The sequence below is a fragment of the Panthera uncia genome (genome assembly GCF_023721935.1).
Source record: "Panthera uncia isolate 11264 chromosome A1 unlocalized genomic scaffold, Puncia_PCG_1.0 HiC_scaffold_16, whole genome shotgun sequence".
In the NCBI taxonomy this organism is placed as follows: Eukaryota; Metazoa; Chordata; class Mammalia; order Carnivora; family Felidae; genus Panthera; species Panthera uncia.
The window spans coordinates 55,923,494-55,933,451 of record NW_026057576.1 but is presented as its reverse complement, the minus strand read 5'-3'; the positions used below and the strand labels follow the sequence as shown (position 1 = coordinate 55,933,451).

The 9,958-nt window shown below is 33.1% G+C and overlaps 1 non-coding gene across 1 annotated transcript; it reads left to right on the top strand.

Moving 5' to 3' along the window:
- The first annotated feature begins 8,912 nt into the window (after positions 1–8,912).
- On the top strand, positions 8,913–9,018 carry LOC125934247 (U6 spliceosomal RNA). Its single transcript, XR_007461284.1, has one exon. It is a non-coding gene; the product is annotated as a U6 spliceosomal RNA (small nuclear RNA).
- The last annotated feature ends 940 nt before the right edge of the window (positions 9,019–9,958 follow it).

Sequence of the window (9,958 nt, the reverse complement as noted above, 5' to 3'; positions counted from 1 at the left end):
TATGTCATCCCACTGCCTTCAGGCCTGACTTGCTTCTCCTAGGTCAGCTCTTTATCTTACTAGAGGGTTCCATTATGTGTGATGACTCACTTTTCTTTTGCTTCTTCAGGATTTTCTACTTTGTCAATGCCCTTGATAATTTTTAATATAATATGTCTGGGTGTGAATCTGTTTGCATTTACCTGATTATTAGATCACTGAGCTTCTTGGAAAATTAGTTTTATTCATCCAATTTCAGAAATTCTCAGCAGTTCTTCAAATATTTCTGTGTACCTTTCTGTCTCTCCTCCTGGTACTCACTTTATTCATATGTTGGTGTGATTAGTGTCTTTCATTTTTATTCACTTTCTGTATTTTGTCTCTTTGTTGTCCACCTTACATAATCACTAACAATCTATCATCAAGTTCGAGTACTCTCCTGTTCATGAAATCCACTTTTAGTATCTCTCTAGTAGTGTATTTTTGTTATTCTAATAAACTCTACAACTTTCATTTTTTAAAAAATTTTGCCTTATTGATATTCAGTATTTGGTGATACATTGTCATCATGAATTCCCCTATTTTTTATGCATGATTTCCTTTAGTTCCTTAAATGTATTTGCTTTCAAATATATATCTTGTAAGGTAGGTAGTTTCCGTTTTTTCTTCCCCTTTTCTTTCTTTTCTTTTCTCTGCCTGCTTTTTCCTGTGTAAGGTTACTACTTTCCTCTCTGTGTGTGTCCTAGAATTTTGTTGTTGATGTCAAAAACCGGACAAGTTAAATAGCATATCAAACTAGACAATGATCTTCTGTCTCTTTGGGGATTGATTTTTTTTTTCTTTTTTGCTTATTTGTAGTCTCTGATGTTTATGGCCTGTGTCTTTTGACATGGTATCCCCACCCTTGGGTGAGCAATAGAAATTGGATCTGACCCCAATATTTTTTGGCTGCTATACTTATGTAAAGCCTCAGCCATACGAGTTGGAGCTGGGTAGAAGAAGGGAGCTCCTAGCCCTTTGGCTCACCTGGAATTCACCTCTGAAACACAGAGTTGGGGGTACAAAAAATCATGGTGGTAATTTCCCTACCCATTGGGTACTGTAACCCTTGAATAAAGACTGAAGCAAGGAGAAGCCACATTTTTCATAGCCACATCCAGCCACAGTGAAGTTTCAGTCATGATTCAGGAGTAAGTGGTGGGCTATAGCCTAAATGCCACAGACGCTCACTGTTCTTAAATCAAGGTTTATTACATTTGTTTTGAATAAATATTTCTTCATTTGCTGTATGCTCTTAGGACACTTTCAAAAACTTTTGACAGTTTTTTAAAAAATAATTTCCACCAGTTATAGTTGATTTTCTTGAGAGGGTCTGTGGAATATCTCACATTTCCATTCAGAAAGTTATCCTCCATAGCATATTTTTATCTTCTTTTTGCTGAAATCATTTAGAAATGTTTATGGAATAAAATGAATTAAAACTAACAAATATTAAATTCTTAAAAGTTCTGTACATTAAAAGATGATTTTCAATCATTTAAAATAAATGTATATAAGGATGTTAAATCTCTCACTTTAGATTTCATTGTAAAATGCAACAAACAAATGTTCTAGTTTATTTAAAATTACCACACTGGCAGGGATTGTTAAAATATATACCCCATATAGGACAGAGTTAAAAAATAGTCAATTTTACCAAGGCAATTAAATATGCATTATTAAAGATACGCTCTGTTACTTTCATCTTTACACAATTTACAGGCCCTCCCTTTCCTCAGCTACTGCAGCCTATCAGTGCAGTTGCTTGAATTCACAGTCATTTTCATTAAGCACAATTGCTTTGAAGTTAAATCTTAAGCCATTGCAAGTAATTCCATGCTAATGCAGAATGTGACATTGGTTAGTTGGAAAAGGGGGAAAAAAGCTGCTCTTTGCTGTAATTTATTTTGAATGTGACTTATATAATCTTCAGGCAAACCTATTTCTGAGAGGCAAAAAAAATGTAATTGGAATAACGTACAAATTGTTAAAACTCTCCTTCAATTCTGTTGTGAAAGAAGAAAAAAATTGTTGTGGTGTCCTGTTTAGCAGGTGATTTATTCTTTTGCTAGGTTAGAGCTCCCCTATGTGGCTATTTGGTTGAGACACACCATGGGCTTATTATTAATACATTCCAACAGTTAAACATAAATTACCCCCAAATATTTTCCAATAAAATATATTGAGATAATCATCTCTAAATAATTTTCAGATTCGCAGAAAGTATAATTTTTCTCTTTGAATAACACTGCCAAAGAATTTTAATAGAATGAAAATCAAAGAGGAAATAAAATGTATGATATTGACGAATATAAGCAAATTTATACCTAAGTCAACGTCCACCAATTCCTCATACTTGACAGGCACTTAAGTTTGAAATAGTTTATTTCCAAATATGATGAGTAAAGTTTATTTTCTGTTTATTTAATTTATCAAATTGATATATGTACTTTTAAAGGTATGAGGACATGTAAAAAATAATGTTGTCCTCAATATAGTGAAAATACGATTCTTGTAAACAACTGTCAAGTGTCTTATTGTTAAATGATGGTGACATAATGGAATATTCTTCATCCTGCCTCATATGGTTCCATTATTCCATGCAGCAGCCAGTCATTTAATGAAGGCGTAACTCAAAGACAAAACAAAATCAAATCTCTCTACTTAAAAGCCATCGATAGTTTTAGTATAAAATGTCAGTGTGCATAAAGGAGAATAATTTTATCTTTTAAAACTAGGTATACTTACTGTGAAAATTTAAGATGTTAGTGTAAAACAATCTATATATATAGATATATAAAATGTGCAAAACTCTTTCAGTAGATATGTGAACAAATATTGTAGACCACTATTACAGATTATGGATTTAGAGACCAACATCTTCAGCATATTAGATAATATAAATTCATTTTTTTTTTAGTTACTGTACTAATTTATATTCCTGTAAGTTTGGTATGTTTTATTTTTTGAAGAACTGACAAAGTGGTTTCCACAGTGGCTGCATTTTAAATTCCTACCAAAAATGGATTAAAGTTCCAATTTTTCTACATTCTTGCCAAAACTTGTTATTTTCTGTATTTTTATTTATAGCTGCAACTGTTATCCACTACTTCAGGCAGCTGCAATGTAACAATCATCTTTAATTTTGATCAATGTCTCTAGGGAAAAGACTCTTCACACTGGGTGTCAGATCACATAAAGGCAGTCTTTTCTAGATTAAAGTGGAGTCTTTCAGGGAACCAACAGACTGGTCAAATACTGACATTTCTCTGATAATGAGTAAAGATGGAGTCCCAGCCTAATTTTGCCACCTCGTTTGCCATGGTGCTGGTTTTTTGCTATAGTTGCAGCTGTTGAATTTAAGGTAACCACAGATGCAGAGAGGGGCAGTGGAAATAAGATATTATAACACCATAAAGCTATTTGTTATTACAGAGATTTACTGATTTTTTTTTCTGGAAAAAACTTCTCTTGGATTGCTGAAAACCATTGGTTGATTTCCAGAGTTCTGAAAAGTGTTAATTCTGAAAATTGTTGCCATTTTTGTTGTTGCTTTAATGGAGGAGAAAATTTTCAGAGGTACTTTCTCTGTCATTCTTTGCTGACTCTGCTGAGTCTTAATCTTGTTTGGACTCTGAACTTTGTCTTCTATCCCCTACATTCCATGAGAAACACAAAGTTGAAGTTTGCCTGATAACAGGATTGCTGTCAGGGTAAGTAACTTTTACTTCTTCGCTGCTTTATATCTGCACACATATTTTGGCCCACTGTGTCCGTTGTGTCTTGTCAGATCTTTAATACTTTAAGAAGATATATTTACATGTATCTTTACATTATGGCTATTTAAATTCAACCTCTTGTTTAGCTCAAAGGTATAGAAAACAGTGTGATAGAAACACAGAAAACAGTGTGATAGACTCTAAATAAAGACTCAAAGTCTGAATGATAGCTATATAATTTAAGATGCAAAAAAAATGAACATAATTATGTTTAAGAGGGAAAGCCTGTGGAGAGAAAGTGAAAACACTCAAAATCAGGTGTAAATTATGAAGCATTTTGACAAGGATAATTGGAATAAAAGCAGAAAAATCTCTTCAGAAAGGAACAGTGAGGCCTTACCATTCTTGAATTCACATGTGTTTTTAACAATCTCTCCCTAAAAGACAACACCAGAAGAGAGGCTACTATATGTCTCTCTAATTATCTTTCTTTTTTCTTCAGTCAGAGCATTCCCCATCCTTGAGATTGGTCCATTGCTGAGATAGAGATAATGATCAGGTCTAGGATGAGACTCCATATGTTGGAAGAAAGAACATATATAGTTGGAAGTTAGAAATTTAGAAAGCCCATCACTGTTCCTCTGTCCTTAGGGAGAGTATATACAATAATCACCAGTCCAAAAGAAATTCAGTGTACTCTAAAATATTTGAATTTTAATATCCATAGCATCCAGGACACCCCGGAAAACTAGGTTTCAGGCAGACTCCTACACCTGGCAGGACCTTTGAAAGGATAAGGAATTTGTAATCCACCAGGAAATGAAGCTTTTTTTTTCCAGTTTGTTTTCTTCTTTTTCTTCTCATTTTTCTTCTTCTTTTCTCTTCCCTCTTCCTCTCTTCCTCCTTTTTCTCTTCTCTTTCTCCCCCTCCTCACTTTGACAATAGCTCCTCCTCCTCCTCCTAGGCCATCTCCCTCTCTTCTTCTTAATCCAAAAACATGCTAAGACTCTCCAGCTAGTGTTTGTACTTTCAAATGATTGTAAGATATACTGTCTTATAAGAGAATGTGTTTCCTGAGAGAGATGTATATGTTAAGACACATAGTTAGATTTACCTTTATGTATGTATCCAAATCTTAGCTTTAAGATATAAGCAAAGACTTTAAAAACATAATATATATCCTAAAAACTCTAAAAGAAAAAAAAACTACAGCATGGGTTAAACACAAAATAAAAGCTTGAATAGGAGCTACATAGAAATACTTCATATCAAGGTTTAATGTAAAAATTACAGTTTGGGGGAAAATATTTGTAATACATACAAGAAGCAATCGCTTGATCGACTCTAAATAAAAGCATACCTAAAAATAAGAATTAGGTAGGGTTTTCACTGGGAAAATAGACCAGGTATACATATGTTGAAATGAGTATGCTAATAATTAGGATAACACAACAGTTATTTCCCAGTTATTTCTGGGAAATAATAATATTGGCCACGTTACCAATAAACATATTAAAAGATGTTCAATCATTACATATAATCATAACTAGGTAAATTAAAGTCACATATGTGAGACTGATACTTTATTTTTGGATGATCTCAAAACACCCAAGTTTTTTGGAGTTAAGTTTATTTTGTACAACTCTTTTGAGAGTAAAATTGACTTTATTGATTTGAGGTAAAGATGTGAATTTCTAAACAGCAATGCTATTCTGAGGAGGTACCCTAGAAGAATATAAGTGTGTGATTGTATATGACAAATACAGGGTGTTGTCTGCAGTATCATCTGAAATAACAACAACAAAAAACATAAAAAAAATTAGTTTCTATATACAACAATCACTTCATAAACTTTTAAATTTATATATATGAGATATATCATAGACTACAATGGTGAGACTTTTTATTTGGAGTGAAGAAGTCCAGTTGAAAACTAGTATATGCTCGTTCTCACCAAATGGGGCATTTGTACATGTGACATTGACTTGCTTAACACCCATTTTAACCTTCTTCTATTCTTGCTGTATTGTACTGGCTGGAAACCAAAAACTATTTTCTCAAACTCCTTTACAGTTAGGCTTCTGGGGGTAATTAAGATTCTTCCAATCAAATACACTCTGGTGTCAGTTTGATTCAGGACTGGATTGTGGTAATATGACGAGCTGACATGGTCCAAGGTGACCATTTTGATGGCACTGTTTGTGGAAGAGGCAGCGCAATTCTGCAACTATCTACTCCAGATGTGGTTTGAGGATCAGGCTTCTCCTTTCCTGATCAGGGTGTATGTTGCTGGTTCTGGAATCGCCAGCTGTGGGAGCAGCTTCCTGAGACTGGAGCTTCCAGATGGCTATTCTCACAGAGGCAAAATTAGTGGCCATCATCTGTGTTGTGATTTTAGAAATCCCTTTTAGAAGCCCAGTTTTATTTTTTTAAACCTTCTTAAAATTCGTTTGTTGCTTTAACCAGTTAAAATGTTTTCTCTTTTCTTCAATTTTCTGCAACCTGAGTAAGATACATGACTTATTATAAAAATGGCTCTCTGGGATGCAATCCACAGAATAACTGCTTCATGTTGATTTTTTTTATTTTACATTTGTTTATTTTTTATTTGTTACAATATATACGTGGTACTTCAAGTTGTCTTATATTTGTATTTTAGAAAAATTTAGAAAGTGTTAAAAATGTTTACCTTTTAACTTTCACTTAACTTCAATCATTTTGAATCAATTTTATATATTTTTCACCAAAATAATACAACTATATGGTGTGGGGGTTGGGGGAGAAGGTTTAAATCTTATCTCACTTGAACTAACTCAGAATAAAAGATTAAGAACTCAAAATTTCATTTCCTTGTCCTAGAGTCAACAATTTCTGAAATTTTTTCTTTCATTTACCTTTATATTTTACAAATACTATATTTATACTGCTATCTCTTGATTCACAATTCCAGATATGACTTAAGGTTTTCTAATAAATGGAATGAGTATTAACCTTGCAGAGAATATTCTTTTCCACACACATAAATTCTTTAGCGTTTCTTTCTCAAATGAAGTAAAAATACTTGTTAGGTTAAATCATCATCTATTTTGTGTTAAATACATCAGCATGCAATTATGAAAATATTAATCACTAGTGAATGAAGCTATAAACCAAATTATATTTTTTCTTGTTCATCTTCTTGTTTTCTTTAAAAAAAACAAACAGTAATTGACTTATTTTTACTTAGACCTACATTCCATTTATCCATTTTTTTCAAAACTATTCAACGATCTCTCAATAATTTTTCTCTAATTTGTTATTATTTGGACTGGGTTCACCCCAGGTTCACTTTACTCTCCCTGTAAAGACACAAATGACTTTCAATGGCCTTTCCCCAACCATCCTGGAAACGTCATTTGACTACATCAGTGTTCTGACTCATGTTTGCTCCCTCTTGTGATCTCAGTATTTTTGACTCACTCTCATGTTCTATTGGAATGCATCTTTTTTATTTTTAAAATTTTTTTAATGTTTTTATTTATTTTTAAGAGAGAGACAGAGAGAGACAGAGCATGAGCAGGGAAGGGGCAGAGAGTGACGGAGACACAGAATCTGAAACAGGTTCTAGGCTCTGAGCTGTCAACACAGAGCCAGATGTAGGGCTTGAACCCATGAACCTTGAGATCATGACCTGAGCTGAAGGTGACGCTTAACCAACTGAGCCACCCAGGCACCCCTGGAATGCATCTTCTAATAACTTTCTGACAAAGGGAGGACCACAGATACATTTTGGAGATTTTACACATAGGAAAATGTATTTTCACCATTGAATAAGTGTTTCTCCAGATTAAAACACAGGTTCAGAAACATTTTGTCTAAGAATAAGGATTGTTTTGCATTGTTATCTTCTAATTTTTCTAAAAAGAATTACAGTCCCATTTTATTCTTGGTCTTTTGTATATGATCTATTATATTCTCTCCTCCATACCTTTTTTTAGTAAATCCTTAAAACATTGCAGTGAAAACTTACACCCTGTTTATAGCATTTTTCATTACTTTTCCCCCTTTTTTATTGTCTCAAATATCTTAGTCTTTATGGTGATGTTATGACAGAAATAAGCACTTCTTACTGTATGCACGTAACACTCAGTTTATTACCCTGTTATATCATTTAAAACACTTCCATAAATATCTGTGTTTCCTAAAAATATTAAAAACTCTCTAATGCTGCTGTCCTCTGTCCCTTTCCATTTATACTAATAGTTATATACTAATGTATATATGTATGTGTGTGTGTGTGTGTGTGTGTGTGTGTATATATATATATATATATATATATATATATATATATATATATAGTATTTTATCCTAAGGGAGGAATGTACTAAAAGCTTATGTTTAAAATGCTAAGTTTGACCAGAAGTCATATGAAGGTATCATCACAATTAAAATAATACTATCCCAGTCCCATATTTTTGACATTTGTATCATCTCTATTCTCAGTGTCTCGCACTTGTTGAGAGTGGAAACATTTGGTTTTTTTCTTAATGACATTCTCAGGCTTATTAAAATATTTAGCATATGTAGTCATCTTTGGTACCATTGTCATCAGGGCAGCATAATCAACCCTTAGTATGTCCCTATAAACTAGTAAAGTGTTTAAATGAAATCTAGTTTTTAAAGTATGTGAAAAGTACATATTTAGTAGTTAAAATGGTAAAATACGATTTATTATAGAACTTTAAATTCTATCCCTATCCTTTTTCCATGCTCATTTCTTCTAATTACAGGCACACACTTTGTTCGATTTTTTGAAAACAAAAGAAGTCATTTATGTTCTCCACATTTCTAACACAATAGTTGGCAACCATGCATACTATTCTGAACTGTGCTTTTTTATACTTAAATCACATCATAGACATTTTTATATGTTACACATATTAATTAAGATACACATATGTATGCATATATTTGTGTATGTATGTATAGATATCCATAACGTCATGTAATCATATATTATGTTTTACATGTATTTATTTAATCTTCATAGTGATCCAATGTAATAGGAACAATTTTCATTTCCATTTTACGTGGGAGGAAAAGCACAAAGTTTTAGTAACTTGTATAGAATTATAAGGTTAGTGAGTAGTGGAGCTGGGACACATGCCTAATCTAGATCCAAAGTCAATGTTCTTAGTGCTCGCTTCAGCAGCACATATACTAAAAATTGGAACGATACAGAGAAGATTAGCATGGCCCCTGCGCATGGATGACACGCAAAGTCAATGTTCTTAAAATTTTGCCATCAAGTTTAATGGGAAGGCAACATATTAAAAAAATGTTTTCCATAGATTATACTGGTCTATACCTAAGTACATATACATATAAATCTGTATAATTTTGAATTTTTTGAGCTTTAGTATTTTAAAGTGGGAATTTTTATTTTTACAGACTTCTTAGTGGTTCTAGATTTCTGAATCAGTTCCTTTTAGCATGGTTGGAATCAAAGTCACAAGGCAAGCAAACACCATGCATGCTATAAGCCCAGAGATAGATAGGTAGATAGATGGATAGATAGATAAATGATAGATAGATAGATAGATATGTATGCATATGTAATGAGAATATGACATAATGTATAAGTATAGCAAAGCAAGGAAGTTCTTCATTGGAATGGTTACACTGCTGATTCTGAAGTGCCCCAACACAACCACATATCAAAATTAATGGTCTAAGCTCAGCACTCAGCACAAAGCTCTAACAATTGTATAAATTTCTCATTTCCCGTGGGTTGGACTGAAACATTAAATTTCTGGTGCACCTTTATGTGGTCCAGTGCAAGGAATTCAGATCTACATCTATCCTGTTGTGTTCCTGACCATGTTTAAATTCTCATAGATATTCATTGGATTGCTTGTTTGCAAAACCTTAAACAGAGTCATCATTCTCATTGAATTTTTATTCCACCCTCCTCTTTGTGATCTGACCTATCTCAGCTCTTCACTCCCAGCAAGCAATATGAAACAAAAATTTCCTTTCTGTGATCACAGTTCAGAATCAGGATTTCTTCTTAGGGATACTGCTACCTACTACTTCAAACTTAGTTTACATGTCCTGAAATGTGCATTACCCGACTGCTATAACATTTGTCATTCTGCCTGTCAAGATTTATAGGACTTGCTTGACCTTTTCTGCTTTAGCTCACTGCTCTAGAACTAAATCACTGTACAGCCTGACCCAAA